The sequence below is a fragment of the Paralichthys olivaceus genome, chromosome 9 (assembly GCF_024713975.1).
Source record: "Paralichthys olivaceus isolate ysfri-2021 chromosome 9, ASM2471397v2, whole genome shotgun sequence".
Lineage (NCBI taxonomy): Eukaryota > Metazoa > Chordata > Actinopteri > Pleuronectiformes > Paralichthyidae > Paralichthys > Paralichthys olivaceus.
Window position 1 is genome coordinate 11,952,695 of NC_091101.1, and position 18,759 is coordinate 11,971,453.

The 18,759-nt window shown below is 40.6% G+C and overlaps 1 protein-coding gene across 4 annotated transcripts in view; it reads left to right on the forward strand.

Moving 5' to 3' along the window:
- The first annotated feature begins 2,965 nt into the window (after window positions 1-2,965).
- Window positions 2,966-18,759, forward strand: part of nlgn3a (neuroligin 3a) — a 121,446-nt gene continuing 105,652 nt past the window's right edge. For 2 of the 4 annotated variants that reach the window (XM_069531411.1, XM_069531412.1), the window contains exon 1: window positions 2,967-3,306. The gene's annotated coding sequence lies outside the window, so the exon portion shown is untranslated. Of the gene's footprint in view, window positions 3,307-18,759 lie in introns of all 4 variants that reach the window. The other 2 variants (XM_020080986.2, XM_069531410.1) reach the window with 2 other exon arrangements.

Consider the following 18,759-nt stretch of genomic DNA (forward strand, 5'->3'; position numbering starts at 1 on the left):
AATATCAGTTGTCCTCTTCACTGTTCCGCTGACTCTCTCGCCCTGCTCGCCTGTCTTGTTCGCTGTATTTATCTTTATCTTGCATCTCCTGCTTGCCGTTATTCCATAAACTTGACTGGACAGTATTTGACAGATCTTTCTAGTGCTCTACTTTTCTGCTGTTCTGTGCTTCCTGTTTAAGCAGCGGTGCCTTTAAGCTTCACCATTTGTGTTCTTGTCATTTTAATGTAGTTTTTAACATCTGGTCAGAGACAACTACAAAGATGTGGGAGTGTAAACGTTAGGTAACTCTAACTCATTTACATTTTTATTGTTCATTAATGGCCCCTGTTCACAATAAACAAGCAGGGAAACCTTAATAAAGCCTATCCAAATACAGACTTCTTCTTGAGCAAATACAATTATTTTCCTGGCAGAGTATTCTTGTCTAGCATGTTATTTGTAAATGATAATGGGATAAAAAGCATTTAAAAGTAAAATCAATTTCATCATCAGTCATCCAGGAAACAGAATCATTTTCAAATATACCCAGTATTGTACCCTGTAAAGCATTTTGCATGTGTAGTCACTTGCAGCTGTTTGAAATGTTCTCTCCTTCAGGCGGCTGTGTTGATTGATTGAACATTATCAAACAGGCTATTTTTTATGATTCCATTTTGTGATTTATGATTTGTCTCATGAGTTTTCTGTTTTTTCTTCCTTGTTCTCACTTTCCTCCGAGGCAAATTAATTAAGACGATTTAAACTTAAAACTGTTGATACCTTCAGTTTCAAAAGAGTGTAAATGTGGCATTTACTTCTCTTCTTACTTGTTACTTATTTTTATGTGGTGTTCTTTTATATGGGTGGCACAGTGGGTAGTCAAAAGATAAGCGTATAGATATTTGATGGATTTTTCTACATAGTTCAGAAGTTAAATTGTGCGTTCAAACCTTTATGTTTATGTTTTTTACAGATCTTGATGAAGCTTTTCTTTCAGTGCTGCAGATGATAGAAACCTGCTCAGCAAATTCACAGCCAAAGTCAGCTCCATATATATGAAGAGGACATTTAAAAACAAATGGTGCTGACAACAGTAAACAGATAGAAAAAAAGAAACAGAGACAAATGGACACAAGGGCAGAGAAGAATGACACCGAAAGACAAAGTACTGATGATACAATATTGATTTCAATTGGATTTAAAGGCCAAGGAGAAGAGATGGGTTTTCAACCAAGTTTTAAAAATGTCAGTACAGGGAGCAGAGTTATATGGAGGGATACACTGCATACACCCCCATTGTATCTACTGCAGGACCTGTTATGAATTATCGACATATTTGTTTAGCATTATTTTCTCCACACATTTAAAACCTCATGGATATAAATTATAGAAAAAATACTTAAAATATCGATTTGTTTTGTTTATAAGATCTATGTCATCTGGCTCCTCCCAGAAGGATCCTTTCTCTGATGTTCTTTCCGTTCCCTTCATAGTTCAAGATTTTTTGTCACAGAAATATTTCACATCTAAACCGAGAGCAAAAAGGACAGAAGGTGTCCATATTGTACTGACTCTACAGATTTTGTTATCTAGACAAAACTGACATGACTTAAAGATTTGGGCTTGAATTATGTTCTAAGAGGTTTGACTGGCCCTGCTGTTCTCACACAAATCAAAATGAAGCTGACTCAACAATGAGAAGATGTAATTTTATTTTTTATTAAGTGTACAGCTAAAATGTTTTTATTTTTTTATTAAATGTATGCTCCCAAGTGAAGGTTGTGGTTTTCAACATTCCACAAATCTGAGGTAGAACCTTTAATTAATGTGTTAATGTTTAAACAATGCATAAACGATATTTGGATATATATTGAACTTTTTTTATATTGCTACATTGATGAAAAAAAACAACAATATATCTATCTGTCTGTCTATCTATCTATCTATCTATCTATCTATCTATCTATCTATCTATCTATCTATCTATCTATCTATCTATCTATCTATCTATCTATCTATCTATCTATCTATCTATCTATCTCTCCAGAATCTGTTTTCTCATTGTCCCCTTTATGAAAGCACAACAAATCATGGTGAAAGTTGACTTAAACTAATTTCTATCTTGCTCCCTTGACTGTGACAGTCACGTGTCCCATCAGGCAAAACTTTGTCTGAAAACTTTTTGAACCAGTAAAGAATTGTCAAGTGTGCGAAATGAGGAGAATGGTTGTGGAGTAGCTTTATCAATTTCTTTATAATCCACAATGTTTTGTGTGGATCACAGTGGACATTTCGGCTAAAAACTTGGTGTAAGTGATTCCGCTTTGAGTTGAATATCAATGTCGGGGCTTGTGGACACTTACTTGGAGGACACCAAAGGAGCAGTAGACATTTTATGTTTTTTTCTGCTGTTTATTTTTTATGTTTAAAGAATCGATCACCATTTACTTCATTTGTATTGGATTTGGCTGCAACGCTGTTTGCTCCTGAAAGGGAGGGTGAGGTGAGGGGTATTCAGCTGCAACATGCAACTTCACCACTAGATGTCACTGAATTCTACACACCTAACCTTTAAGGAACTTTTCCATTTATTCATGAATTCTCTCCAGTTTAATAATAATAATAATAATAAGTTATCCTCTCTGATCTGTACCCTGTATGTACACAATATGTTTTTTTAGATTATGTATTATTGAAATATGTTAAGACTAAAGGATTTGACAGTTTTCCTCGAAGAAACCCTCACCCAGAGAAGAATGACGTCTTTGAGAGGATGATACAGGGTTTGATTTTTTTTACAGGGACACTGGAGTTTGGTCCATCATTGAAATATTAGACATTTCTGAGGATCAGAGGAGAAGGGCAGCGCGTGGAGCCATAAATCCTGCGCTCCCTCTCATGTGTGATGCGTGTGCCCTTGGTTACCTAGTAACTCTCCTCTCCAGCTCCAATCCGCGCCCCCGAAACATCCAGCCGGGGTCGCGCCGCGCGATCCCGCTATAGCTCGCGTTGAGCCCAAGGAGTGAAGGCGAAGAGCAGCGGAGCGCGCGGGACCAGAGGAGGAGAGAGGCAGAAAAGACAGAAATAAAGACAAGAAGGAGAAATGTGTTGAGATGACAGCGGGGCGAGGATAAGCACATCCACTGGAAGGTCCCTACACCAGACACAGAAGCAGTGCGCACACTGTATACGGATATTTGGAGCAGGATTTATACTCGGGCTGCAAGTGGAAGAGCTCCCCCCCCCCCCGAAAACTGAAACATTGGTCCGGCTTTTTTATTTCTGGAACAACGGCATGGAGAGAATTACAACTCAGCAAGGCAGGTGAGTCATTTCATGATAGTTGGTGAGGAGCAGGGAGGAGGGAGAGAAAGGCTGAGGCTGTGTGCGCAGAGAGAGACTTAGAGGAGGCTGCAGGAGGAACCACAAACATCGCTCTGTCACAATCCAACTACAGACCAGTGACTTATTGAGACAGGTTTGCAGGGTCGGGTTCTCTCTGTGTGGTGCTACATGGACGCAGAGCTGTTCACAAATCACGCATGTATATATCTACTTCCAAATACACGCATTTGGATGTAGTGACTTGAACGGAGTGTGATTATAGAGACAGGGGTTTGTGTGTGTGTGTGTGTGTGTGTGTGTGTGTGTGTGTGTGTGTTTGGCCACACTGGCACATGTGATCCATCAATGTATTGTAAATAATAAAAGCTCGTGCAATTCTTCAGCGCACTTGTTACTTGGGCTAAAACGACATCGTGCGTGTGCGTGATGGAGCAGTGACGCGCAAGCTCTCTCGTTCTGTAGCTCTCTCTCTCTCTCTCTCTCCCTCTCTAGCTCTCTCACTCCCTCTCCCTCTCTCTCTCTCTCTTTCTCCAGAACACATGAATTAGCCTGATGACTTTATTGTCTTTCGGTTTTTTTTGGCACAAATGAAATTGCAAAGTCTGAACTTGATTGGATCACATCGTGCAGGATGCCATCATGATTTTATCTTTAATGCCAGTGGTGTCTGCCACCAGTTTGTAGCAGTACATACCTCCATCTGCTGTGCTGAGGAGCTGGATAATCTGCCACAGGCATACGTGGGGATTCCCATTGAACAATTTTTCTACTTTTATCTTTATTTCTTTGAAAACGCCTGTGGGTGAACACATGCATGCCCAGTGTAAATGCATTGCAATGCATCAGCTTCAATGAGCTGCGTGGTTATTGATTTTTAAGAACATTTAAGAACAAGTAATAAGAATATTTGTTTGTAATGTCTTTTTTTCAATGATACTAGAATTCTTTCCGGTGTTATAGCCTGTAAATCTCTTCTCAAACCCTAAATGGCATTGGTCTTTCACATTCATTCCATGACTGTGCTTTAATTTTTTTTTTTTAGTAAACAGCCTCTTTCCCATCTTCTTAATCCCCCATGAAAGCTGTGGAAACAATATTGTGTGGAAGCCGAGAGTTCAGTGCTAAATTTAAAGCAGTGTTATCATCCTGCAGGCCACTTGTGTCTACTTTCTCACATTATCTAACTCCTGGACACATGGCGCAAGCCCAGAGATAAATAGGCTCATTGTAGTCAATGATGGTAGACAGAATAATTAAGTATGAGGGTTAAATTCAAAGCGGCAAGAAGGAGGGAAAATGTAGTTGTCATGGTGATTGGATGAATAAGCAATGTGTCGCTGATACCGATGCATTTAGGAAATGATCCAGCGTTTTATTTGGCTTGTGTTTGGTGAAATCTAATGGGTTGTAATAACACACACACACACAGACACATTGAATTTATAGTTTTTGTTGCGCACATTTAAAACCCTATGAAATTTGATTAGGGCCCTTCGGATTTTGATTTGATTTGCAGGCAAATTGTGTTCATTTATATTGTATGTGCATCTTCAAAATCATGTGAAGGATTATGCATGCTGCTGCTGCTGCTGCTGCTGCTGCTGCTGCTGCTGCTGCTGCTGCTGCTGCTGCTGCTGCTGCTTGTGAATTCTCTCTAAGGCCCTTCAGTGTTTGTATTCCAGTCCAGCAAAGTACTATTTTTCAAGTTCCCCTGCTGTTTTTAAATCCATTCTTCCCCCCTTTTTTCTGCATTTTTTCTGGGCCTGTGTTTGAGCCGTCTAACAATTATGGCAGCTTAACGTCCAGACGGGTGACAAATTAAAGGAAAAAATTGAAAAATTAGGAGAGAAACAGGGAGACGGGGCCCCGGTCATAGAGGTGCGAATGATGTGAATCCAACTTCAGGGTCGGATCTCAATTGATCTCAAAACAGTTTAACACCAGTGGGAGATGTTCATGTTTGACAGGCCTCTGCACCATCATCAACAAATGAGGGGACATCTTTCAGAGGAACGGTGGCTCATGGCTCCAGTAGAGTCCACAGATTTGCAGAATTAATGCCAAGACACACTGAGGCTGCTCTGTTAGCACATGCTGGCTCAACACTGTACTAGGACCCTTTATGTTGTTTTTCTCTGTAATTTGTCGCCCATCCGTTTGATTAAATCACTGTTGGAGAATAATTAAGGAGAACAGTGACCTCTGTAACTGTGCATTTTCCAGGCAGAGTAGATTGCAAGGGCTGGGCCAGGAAGTGCTCAACACTTGATAATTGACAGGTACTGAACACACACACCAAATCACACACATTTCAAAGTGCAGCACTGAGTCTGTTGTTTACTCTGTGAATCTCAGGACCGCTCAAGAAAAGCTCCATGAGACTCCCTGTCTGCTGCAAAGGTCAGCAAGGCTTCGTCCTGACCTAACGTGAATACACCTGAGTACGTCCTGGCCTGACTTAACTTGGATGAGACACTCATTGGTCTCTGGCCCAGGAGGCCTCTTGTTCTTTAGCCTTCAGTTTCTCAGCTGCGCGCTCATTATTGCTCTTGTAACGAGACGCATGGACCAAGGTGTGTCAGAGAGTGTGCTCCTCTGTGTATAGGCAGAGGTGTGCCGCTGCAAATTCGAGCGAGGCTGAGGAAGGTTATTTGTGTTTTCTAATATTCTTCATTGTGTTTGACGTGTTGTCTTGAAGCAGCAGGAGTAGGGGCCAAATAATTTCCCAAATGGATACCTCTGACCTTCTGAAAATATGTCCTATCACTGCCAATCCTACAGCCGAGGAAAAGACTGTCGTTGCCCCAGAGGTGTTTTAACAACTTTGCAATGTCACACACAAAAAAGTGGAAAAAAGGTATTGGATTTTGGATTTAATGAAGGTTTGTTTTTACCGCATTACCAAGTAAGTAGGATGACTACACAGACCTTGATGGCTGATAAAACAAAACAGTTCAGAGACTAGAAAGAAAACAGTTTTTCAGTTTTAATGTGAATACAAATTACGATGTAAATGATTCGGTGCACCAGAGGATTTTAATTGCCCTTGACAACTGATGAGGCAACAAACAGCAAAATGTTAAAGCCAAGTCAAAGTGCGTCTCATGATGTGTCAACTGGGCTCTTTCATAATCCCATCATCCACAGACATGGATGTACAGTGACTAATGACGGAGGATAAACTTGCCTCTTGATGTTTGCTCAGGAGGAGGGGATGAGCTTTCACTGTCATTAAATCGCACCTTTTATTGTGATAGAATTGCAGGAAAAAATACTTCAGCTGTTTTTTTTTTAAGTATTACTCAAGCCGAGCGACAATTCACTAGATACACTTGTGTCATATTCCTTTTAATAATGAATAAGAAATATTTGTTGAATCTGTGAAAAGATGAAAGTGTCTTTGTTTGACTAACAAAATGGTTTTGGCCTGAGGCACAAAGATACGCCTCAAGTCTACTGCACATAGCATATTTAACAGAGATTTTACATTGTTCATGGCCCAAAAACATCTCCCCTGACTAACAGGTTTCACTGCCAAAGACCAATGTCTGCTTAGTAAACAAGATTCTTTTGGACATCGCCATCCTAACTACAAAGCAGATGTCACACAGTATGCCTCCACTCACTGTCTGCCAGAAGTTGTCAATTTATTATTTATTTATTAATTAGACAATTTACACTCAATAGCACACAGGCCGAGGACGAAGCCTGCCGAGTTGATACCGTGGACTTTACGGAATGTGCGGTGGAAGCGAGGAGCTATTTTTTGATTGTTTCCTGTTTTAAAAATACATCACATGGGGAGAAACAGAAAGTGATGGTGGGATAATGTCACGAATCTGGAGAGTGTGTGTCTCTGAGCTGCAATTTTGCACTTTAGACTTACGTAAGCTTAGACTAGGATAAAACTTCACAGTCATGTGAAACATGCAAAATGAATGCGCTTTCTAAACTGTGGCATAAAGACAACGATCGACTCCAGCACTGAGGGCATGTTTGTTTACGTCTGATTGATTTTTATCTTGTGCAACTGTTGCAGACCATGGTTCTGATTTGCATACTGTGGTGTTACTTGTTTTTCACTTGCACATTATGGTAAGCCATTTCTGTGGATCTGACCAACTCCTGTACTTTCTTTCCTAGCTTGTCAGCTCTTTTAAATTTTAGAATGTCTGTCCAAAAATAAGGAGACTCTGAAAAGAACAAAGGAAAACTCCTGCTGTCCTGACTTCTGTGGCTGACAGGGGTGAAGCCCCTGTTTTTTTGAAAAGTTCACCTTAATCCGCGTGATTCAAATTGCATTTTATTCCTCTTAATCCACCCGGGAAATATACAGACAAGTGACAGGGAGTCAACACTCTTTAAATCCTGGGGATGAATGTTACTGTCCAGGTAAAAGTTGATGTGGCAGTTTGAGCCTTTACACCCATCAATTCTCCAGCTTCTTATCCAGCCAAGCAATCGCTAAGCCCTTTTTTCCCCACATTTTCTTAACACGGAGCGACTATTGTGTGGGTCTGGCAGGACACAGAAACGAGGACCCATCTAATTCATGGGGTAAATTAGTGGAGATAAGGCCTGAGTCAGTACCTCCAGCCTACCATAGATCCCCAGGGGCAGGCTCTTAAGGAGCTTAGTAAAAGCCTGTCGTATGAAGACATGACATGGAGCTGACTAAATGGGCTACGTTGGAGTGTCTTCCATCAATCTAATAGTCATATATGGGTCACTGTCGTTCAGGCTTTAATCCCATTCAATTTATTCATTCTGGGTTATTAATTCAGAGTTTCAGGAAAATATGCCTCCATGTGCAAGAAAGGTGAAAAAGGGCGTGTTAATGCAGCTGTGCAACCAAACTGAAACAGAACTTAGGCCCACTCGTGACACACTCATGTTGTGTAAGACTATGAGCGTACACCACCAAATCAATAATGAATGCTGTTTTACCCGTAGTAGAAGAACAAGGAAGAGTCACTGGGTCACGTACACTGGGGAAACAATTAGATGCTTCGTGTGCTTCACAGTGCCACAGCTTTTTTTTGTCAGCTACGTGCACTTCCCATAATTCTTCTCCAGGGTCCTGCAGCATGTCACAGCCAGCGTTGAGAAATTACAGACATCGGCCGCAAAGTCTTTTCCAGCCAGAACGACAATAGGCCACATCAGGTCCTTGTGATATATGCGGGGGGGCTCATGAAGTGGAGAGCATGGTGACGGGTAGGACACCAGTCTTTGCGGGTGTGTGTTAACCTCATAATGCTGACAGATTACAGATTTAAATATTTTAAATCTCACAGAGCACATGCTAGTGGTGATGAAGAGAGTGGAAATGACTGCAGTAATGCAAGAGATTAGTAGAGATCCTTCCTCTCTCTTTCCAACACACGCACACACAAACACACACAAACTCGCCATTTCACCAGTTGGCCGTCGTGCACTCAGACACCTGCGCCACAAGCAGACCGATGCCGTTAAATAAACCTGCCCTCTTTTTGCATCATCCCTTTTTCTCCTTCAGTTTTTTTTTTTCTCCTTGTCTGCGTGTGTTTGCATGCAAACACAAATCCACTACTCTGGTAAACAAATAGATAGGATTTTTTTATTTTAGGTTTAGCCAAATCAGAGCTGACACTGAGTCCAATGTCAGGGCCATGCAGCTTAATCTTCCTCTCTATTTTGAGGCGAGCTGTAAATAATATAGATACATTTATTTATATCCTTTTTCTAATCGTTTTTTAAGGTAGCCTGCAGTGGCACCATGATTTTTACTAGCATCTGTGAGAATGTGTGCACAGATAAGGTATTGTAGGCAAAGTTGTTCCCAGCTCTGGCTGACTGAGATATTGCCCATTAAGCACTTATTTTGTATTTTACTATTTTGTCCACTGAGTATCCTGGAGACCTAATAAAATATTCTGTGTTTCATGTAAAGCACATGGATTGTGATGGCTCAGACATTTTTTTTGTTTTTGACTTTAGCCATAATTTAAGAAATACAGATTTTTGTCCAGGCCCCCTTATCCCTATTATAGTTTGTTATCTGAACTAACCTCAATAGGAAATAGTAAGGATACAAATGTAATCAGTTTCTTTGATTAGCGTTACCATGCTTTACAGTATGGTTGCTTTTTAACCGTACTTTTGTGACATTGAACAGCCTCTTACTTAATAGAATAGCACCTGCTTTTGGATTGGTTTATTTTTGTGCTTACAGGTACCTGTACCTGCCCACCATCTATTTATATCTGTTGCCAGTTTGCCAAAGTTTCCTGATGGCCTTCTGGGACAGAGAAATTCCTCCATCAAGCTCAGGACCCATCTGTGCCCATATTCTCCCCGAAAGGAGCCGTCCTCCACAATTACAGCTTTATTCCAATGATACTATTATCGTGCCATCACTCTGTGTTGGAACAGGCTCCAGGAAATTGACTTGATATTAATCTGACAAAATTACCAAGAAAAGGAAATTAGACTGGGGAATTTTCCCTGGCATTGACTGTGTTTTAAAGACAGGATGCACACGTTGCACGGCTGTTGGAGCTTAAATAATAGAACATTTCGCTCATTGATTTTTTGAAATATTCTGTCACAGTACATGTCAGGCTGTAAAACCTGTGCTGAATAGTTTATTCGACCCAGTATTTTTTCTTTTAATTGCTGCAGCTTATTACATTGGGAGGGATCCAGATTCACCTGAAAATCTGGGTTATTACAGAAATAGCCATGTGGCTCACTCTCCTAAAATGGAAGCTCTGATGAATTGCGCAGCTGTGGGTCACCATGACAATGGATTGAGTGTTTGGAAAAAAAGTCAGCATAAAGGGAGAAGCTCAAGGTTTTTAATCCAGAAAAAAGTTATTTTATCTGAGGAGTTTGGTGATGTGGGCGAACACATTAGACTACAGACATTCTTCAGGCATTTTTCTGATCTTTTAAGAAGCACAGATTTGAGGGTTTTGCTAATACTGCCCAAAAATGTGCACAAAATCCATAATCGCATATTATTTGTGGAAGTCTGTAACTATGTGGGAAGCTATTTGATCTGTGGTTATTAACATGCTGTATTTCCATTGGCTAACAGTGACATTTCTTTCCCAGCCGAAGTTGAGAATGTGACACGTTTCCTCTCTCGAGTCTCAACAACAGGAAGGTAGATTTGAGACGAGAGACTCCCGAGTCATGCTTCTCTCTTAGGTCCTCTTGGCCCGCGCCCACTGTGACTTTCAACCGGGTTTAGGAGCAAGTGTTGAGCGACATAATAATGGTGGGCAGTTCAGTCCTGAAGCTGAAGAGTGAAATGATACCGTTAGATAGAAATGGTTCTTGAAGAGTAAAAGGAATTGAGGAGGGATCAGAGAGGATAAGAGCAAGGACAGAGGGAAGAAGTGAGATTGAAAAGAAACAAGAAGAAAATGGTTAGGTTGGAGAAAGGTAAGCCTGGATAAGTCTTCTGACAAGTGAGCTCTAGGCTGGAGAAAGCCAGTCAAACAAAAATCTGCCAAGTTTGTTTTATTCATGCTGCGGACAACTACAAGTTTACCATCCAGCGATACAAAAACAAGAAGCAGAATACAAATGCCACTGAAACATTCCCGGAGTTGTCTGCGCTCCCTCTTTTTCATGTATGTGAAGACTTTTTTGATGGAGGCAGATCCTCCCGCAATGTTGAAAATTACTAAATGATTCAATGTTTTCTGACAGCCCAGAATTTACTGCCATTCTCATCTCTCATTCTCTTTAATCACATCCTCTTTCAGTCCAAACCTGCTTCACACACATTTTGTGCGTTTCGAATTCTACAGACGCCCCAACTCCAAAGCAAACAGTGACAATAAGCATTTATTGTTGAGGTTTTTTTTCGGTGGCCTGGCACCCAGTAATATGTTAACTAATGGGATGTCAAATGCAGCTATTTGCTATTGCTGCTGAAGAATATCAATTCACCATATAACAGTACACTGAATTTACACTCTGTGCCTTGTCTTGTATGACCAAGCTATCTCCAAAGTCTACATCTAAAATATATTTTTGAGGCAGTTTTTATGCTGTTGTAGTTTAGAAAGGCATCAGAACTGTGTAATGTATTTCAGTAGGGCTGCCAAGCTGCTACACTACACATTTTTTGATTGGCTGTTGAATGAGTACCTAAAGGAAAGTCATTATCCAGCATACACACATACTTAAGCCCAGCACCCGGAGACTCCTCAGGGTTGATTCTAATGATACCCATGTGATTTATCCAGCAGATCCTTGATCAGTGTGTAAAGAAGGAGCCCAGGACTGACCTAATAAGCAATATCTTTGCCTTTGTTTCCCACTCTGAGGACGTTAGGAACCACAAATGAGGAAACCTTATCACAAAAGATGTCGAGAACGTGACATATGTCCTCGAGGATAATTGTGCTTTGAGTCTCAATGGCCTACTTTTCCGTCATATTGATGCTTTGCTGCACAAGAGTGACAAACCGCTGCATCGTATGTAAAGGTCCTTTAAGTCAAATCCATTAGCAAAAGTCCATAGCGGAGGAAATGTTTACTCTTTTGTCGAATTGGGTTGAACGAGGATCCTCAGTTTCCCTTTTAATCAGCGACTTGCATTCCAGGCCTCGCACAAACAAAAACGCTGCCACAGATAAAAAGGGGACCGGAACAGTGGTGCTTGGATTTGGGGTGAAAGGCTCATAGAGGATATTTATGTAATCTTAGGGCACCAGGGCTGAGTCAAACCCGACTCAGAGCCGCTGTTGCAGAGAGAGGCCCAAGGACAGTAGCAAATTTTCTAAATCCCTGGTAGACACAGAAAGTTAAGACAAGCAGTGTTGCAATAAAACAAAGCCCTACCCATTTATCTGAGCATCCCACACAACCCTTGGCCCAGATTTACAGCCCTGGGCATCCAGCGCTACCAAATCTTCTGGCAGCCACTGATATTGATAGGAAGAGGAAAAATCCCACCAAGGAATTTTGAGCTTGAGGGGCTGACCTCCCAAACCACGAGTTGTCCCTTAATGATTCAGGATCGCACACCGAACGAGCATGATATAAAACATTACACACTATAATCACACTGTAAATTGGAATAAATTGTCTCCCATTGATTTTTGCTCTTTCTCTGAACTTGTCCAGCAAGTATCTCATGCTATGTGGCATTAAGAGTTTATGGATTGTTTGACAAAGCCAGGTCTTTGATGAGCATTTGTACCCTCCGGAGACAGAACATAGCTGTTATTCCATCAAGAGCAAACTGCCTGTTTGAAAACAAATAAAAATGGGCTCTCTCTCATCATTAGATCTAAAGCACTTAATCCTGCAAAGAGGCGGCTCTCCTCTCCAACTGAAAACCTTTGTTTCCATCACATATGGATTTCCTTGATGGGGTATGTCTGCATACCAAGTTTCTGATGCCTAACTCTTTTGTGGTTGAGGGCAATCCTTGCCACCACGCCCCTCTTTAGGTTGTCCCCAGGGTGAAGCTACAGATACTTCATAAATTATTCATAAGATTAACAGAAAGTCCCACATGTATGTGAGTGGTGCAAAGGAGTCGAGCACTGAGACGGGGAAAAAATGTGGTATATATGTCATATATATATATATATATATATACATATGATATGATATATATATGATATATATATGATATATATATATGATATGACATATGATATCATATATATATCATATCATATGTCATATGTAAAAATGTTTATTGAAAAACAGTTTTTATTAGTGATGTTCCTATAGTGCCGATCCAAGTGCATTATAAAAAAATAAATAATTTAACATATTTTAACAGCTGTATGCTACTAACCCTGTATGGAACACCAATTACTATCGTTGTAATTGGCAACACTAGTCCTGGAATTAATTTTCCCATGGTTCACCCCAACGTTTCACTCCCAACTAATAACACTGAAATAGGAAAAGATCGCCTACATACATAACCTCATCCCGAGACACCTTCACAGTGTCTATTTATTTATGCTTAACAGTCTTTCTGTTTACCATACGGTAAATGTTTGAAATAGGTGATGTTAAAAATATATAGATCAGTACTCCAGATATTTCCAGTTAAAGAATTTCCAGCACACGGCTGTCCTCATACTTGATAAATACAGGGTCACCGTAGGGTCAGGAAAGAAAAAAGAATGCTCACACAACATACAAAGGAACTGTATTACTTAATTATGAGGCAGAGTTTTCAATCACAGACAAGGTTTCATATCAAAATCATTCATTAGGCCCTAAAAATCCCAGTGTTAATGTGTAGAAGCGTTTTAGGAGCATAAAGGTTATGCCTCTGCTCTCTGTGTGAATGTTTTATCATGTCAGTTCCTTCACATCTGAGAGTGGAAAAGTGTTTCTTCCATGTGGAGGTGGTTGAATGAGTCAGTGTGAAATGACATTACTGGCAATGACTATATGTGTAATTTCTATAGGGAACATGTGAGGGTGATGGAGGGAGAAGATCTACTCTCACCAGCATGTTACATAGATAAGGGGGTCTCCATCACAGGAGGGGGCGTTCTTAAGCTCTGTATCTGAATGCTGATTCTCTTTGATTACACTCTCTATGGCCTTGGATACTGGTAATTACTATATGGCACAAACAGTGTTTCTGTGTTCGGTTTGTAGTAGGAAGGCACTCAGTGTGTGATAGTGTAGAAAATCATGTTGAGGCACTTTTAATCCAAGTCTCTTTATATCCACTTTGTCTGACGCATTATTCAAGATCTTATATCTAGGAATGGGTGATTTAAGGCCATTGCTGTTCTTAATACTATTACAGTATGTGCATTAAAGTCACTGTTTCTTTGCATTTAAAAAAATCATCATGGAGATGCCTCTTCCTGTTTTCAGATGTGCTGGTTAAATGGACTTGCCATGGTGACTGAAGATCACTTCTTGTTCTGCACCCATCCTACTGGATACTGGGATGTTTGAGCCTTGTTGTTTTTTTAATGAGGTTCTGCTTGGTAAAAGCTGATGTGCCATTATGGCTTTGAAGGCTTTTGCTTTTTAGTGTCTATGAAAATTGTGAGAAGTCCTCGTAGTCACATGAAATTTTACAGTGGGCATTAAGGCACCTCCATTGTTATGTTTGCTGCTCACAGAGGCTCCAAGGCACTCTGGATAGAAAACAATGTCCTCGCTGTTTCCGTCTCCTCTACATTCATTCCCTGTAAAAGGAACATAAAACTCTCTTCCCTCTTCGAGGCCTTGCTAGTTGCACTCGTATCGGCACAGTTCAGACACAGAGGAATAGTTTTCAAAGTGTCACCGTTTAGGGCATGGTTTGGATGTCAGCAGTTAAATGAATAAATAATGTGCCCTCAAGTTGCATTTGATGCAGCGGGATCTGATCTGATATGACTATTCACTCAAGCTAGCTAACATCCAGATGTTAGAGGAAAACCCTTTTTTTCCCCCTCAGGTTGCTAATGAAACATGGAACAGGGAAGATGCTTGTTGTTCCACCGACAAAAAAAAACAGTTACGTGAGGGTTGAAAATAAAAGCAGATAAAAGTGAAATAATTTCGTAGTGTTGCGTGTATTCATACATGATCACAGTCACAGAATATGGAGTATGAGTGCATATACAGTATCTACAGTATGTGTTGTCATTGCTCTGGGCATTTTTTGGTGCAAAGTAGACACAGAATAGGAGGAGAGATACAGTAGTAGCTCACAGTGTGCGTTGTGTGCAGTCTTTGAGGAAGTGCAGACAACCCGAGGCCGAATTTGCCTGCATTGGTTGGACATGGCCTACTTCTCACCGTGCAGTCATTAAAGTGGTCTTCTACTCTGTTTAAAGTACACAAATGGGATTTTAATTCATACCCACAGATCCATATGCAGAGTGTCTGGGATGTACTGTGTACTTTCATTCCATTAAACCCAGCACTGTAGTTTAAGACAGCATATTTACATATGATCCTGATAAAAATGTATTTAGATCTCGGTGGTGACACCCTGCATTTGTGGCGCCTGGCTGTGTGACCTTGACTACTTACACTCAGCCGCAGTGTCTGAGGATGTGTTTGGTACCACAGTGGCCCACTCTTGTCTCGTGGACTTTGTAGTGCCTGTGTGTGTTTGAATAATGTCCTGCAGGAGACACTCTAAGTGCAATGTCTAGGACTCAGGCGTCAGCAGTAATATCAGGGCAACCTCTCCTCTCCTCTCCTCTGTGTGCAATGGCACGGGGGATATTACAGCATTAGAACGCATGAATTATAGCCATATTGTTATAGCTCAATGTCAGGGGACATAGACGTGTTTCTGGTACCACCATGGCATCAGTCAAAAGCTAGGAGAGGAGAAATTAAGATAATGAAAGCATTTAAGTACATCCCCGTGCACACTGTTTCGGGCTGTGTTGATAAATTTAAGCTAATTTAACTCTATAATGCGATATTGAATTAGGATGCCACATTTGTCTCAAACTGTTGTAAGCTTAAGACAGCTTCCCTGTTTGATGTGAAGGCTGCTGCGCTATCGCGGCACCAGGTGCGACTGAGCATTCTCTATCGTAGTAAATGGATCGGTGCATTTCAAGAAGGGGGTGGGGAACCAACCCGTACAATAACAAAGGATGCATTACCTAATAGATTTGGCAGAAATTCAGGCCCGGTCTGATAAAGCTGGGTTACAGTACTTTAATCAATCACTAAGAACACGAGCCAATTTAGGAAGAAGCCTGACATTCAAGATAGGCTTTCAGACAGGATTAGAAATAGTGAATGGAGAGTGGACATATCTGCCAGGGTGAACAGAAAGGACTGTTGTCAGGGGACAGTGCCCCCCCAACCCCTCCATTTTTGATATTGAGGCATATCTCTGCTTCACCCTTACGCCCAATAACCCCCTCCCTTGTATTTGAAAAGTCACATTCTGTCTTCTCAATCTTGCCCCTCAGTTACACTTGTTTTTTATTCACGAATGCAGATGAGTATTAGTAACAAGACAGTGTTGGTCGCCTCTGTTGTTTACTCTCTCCCTTCATGAAAGGGCACTGTCATTTAAAATGTCCCTCGGAGCTCATCATCAGCTGGATTCTCTGGCCTGACTAATGATATCGAGAATATCAATGTGAACACGCAATGAACAGAGTAAGATCGCTGCTTTTCTAAACAGACAACTGGGAGATACAGTGGAGGAAAAGCAGATTTTATGTTTCTCTCCACGACATCTTTCTGGTGTCTTTTTCACTCAATCATACACAATCCTGCCGTTTATCTAGTCTCTGGTAGAGATGTTCCGATACTGATACCAGGCGGAAATGGCTCTTATGCTGACGAATAGGCAGCATCAGAGAGTACGCAAATGTAGTGATCCAATATCACATCTAGTATATTAGTTTCACCAAGATAAAACTGCAATTTTCTGTTCCTGGAAATCACTTCTTTTTCACCACTCCAAAACAAGATCAAATGATTTTCCAGTAGTGAAGCTTTAGCCAGAGCCAGCTAAAATGTCAGTATTTGTTGCACAAGTAAAACAGCGATGTGTACTACAAGCAAGACTTCAGTTTCGAGGGTTGTTATGTATTTCTAGATTTATTTATTTGCGTTCTTTGTCAGTTGACTGTTAATATTGATAATAAAAGAGGTACAATGGCATTCATTCTCTGTTTGCATTTGTTTTTTCCAAGAGTTTAACCTGGCAGGCTATACAACAATGATAGTGAGCATCACTTCTGTACAGGATAGCCTTTAAAATACATTATATAAGTTATTTTTTTAAATGTATCGGTCCAGTACATGGTATTGGCCAATACTAAGAGTGCAGGTATCAGAATTGGTATGAGGGAAAAAGGGTGTAGGCGCAGTGTGTATCACTGTCAAATACCTGGACACCAAGATCTCGGTTGAAATTTTGATTTGTTGTTCACAAATTTAAGACTAAATCTGACAATACGCAGTTTTTTAAATCTTTAGGATCCCTTGAAGGGAAACCCACCCTTTAGCTTCAACTCCAGCCCTACAGGCTGCACTGGATCAATGAGGAAAGCAGCCAGAGACTGTGACGGTGCTGGATAAGGGGATGGTTCAGCTGTGGTGATTGATATCACTTCACTAATCCACACATCTCTTCTAAATCCACCTGGCTGTAGCTGTGAATGAGCCTGTAATGTGATAAATTAAGATTTAAATCCTCAAAAGCACATTTACATTTCCGATTGTCATATTTCTCAAAATGTAGTCTATTTATTTCTGAAATGAAATGAAGGAAGCCAGGATTTATTTTCTAATATATTTTTTTTTACATCACACATCCATAATATGCATCTTCTCTCAAAGATCTAAATGCATTCCCCAGAAAGCCAGGCTTTTGCTGAAATGCGAGTGTATGTGATTTCTTCCTCCTAATTATTACAGCACTATTAATTTCAAACCTCTTATTAATGGCTGATAGAGGCCATGTGTTGCAGCGTGTGTTTGCTTGGTCTTTGTTTACCCTGAAGTTGAAGGTCACCCCCTCATTACTGCAGAAGCATCTTTTTTGATGTTGTGATATACATAGTAATCAAGTGTGGCTCACATCGCTGTTCACTGTTGACCTTTAGTTAAAAGCACATCACTGTTGGGTCAGTTGGAAACTTAATTATTCTCCCATAAAACTCCAGGGATCATGTACAGTGGACAGACCTCATTTAATCTGTTGTCATTATGCTACACTCACCCCATGCTCTCTCTGTAAATAGGGCCCACGCCATAATGCTCATGAATCCTTTATGCCTTTTTTTTGTATGGGGAAAAAAAAAATAGATGCTGTGTGTTTTGCTGTGTCAAGCGCACTCGTGTACATCTCAGCTTTCAGCGATGTATTCAGAAATCCTGCTTGTCACACAACAATACACTTTGGCACCTCTCACTTCTCTGCAACTACTCTGCATTTGCATGTCAATGGCGTCATTCTAGCACTGTGCTTTTGGCATTTGTGAATACTCTGCAAGGAAGCCAAGTAGTCGAGGTCTTTGAAAAGCAGCACCAGAATAATGTGTAGTGCGGCTTTCATTAACACATTATTTTCTCAAAATCCATCTCGGCCTAATTGATCATCAATCACAATTAAGGGCTCTTAAACGTACGATTTGAGGCCGTTTTTAAAGTACATGCCACATTGAAGCACACGCCTCAAGGGAGAAGGTGAAGCTACAAAACTGTTTTACATGATGCAACAGAGTTCCTTCAGAGAAGAGGCACACTGTGGTACTTTGAGATCAGAGCAAATTAATTAAATTGTCTTTTTACATGAAGTCTGGAGTCTAATACCATATTTACCTGAATGTGGAATATCCCTGTTTGCACATTAGTGTTACTGCTAAGGCAACCAGTGCATTATTAGCGTATTAATTTTACAGGCAGCATCTGGGTCACGTCTCTGCTTGGTTTATGTTTGCTTCTGTTGAGCCCTTTCACACTGAA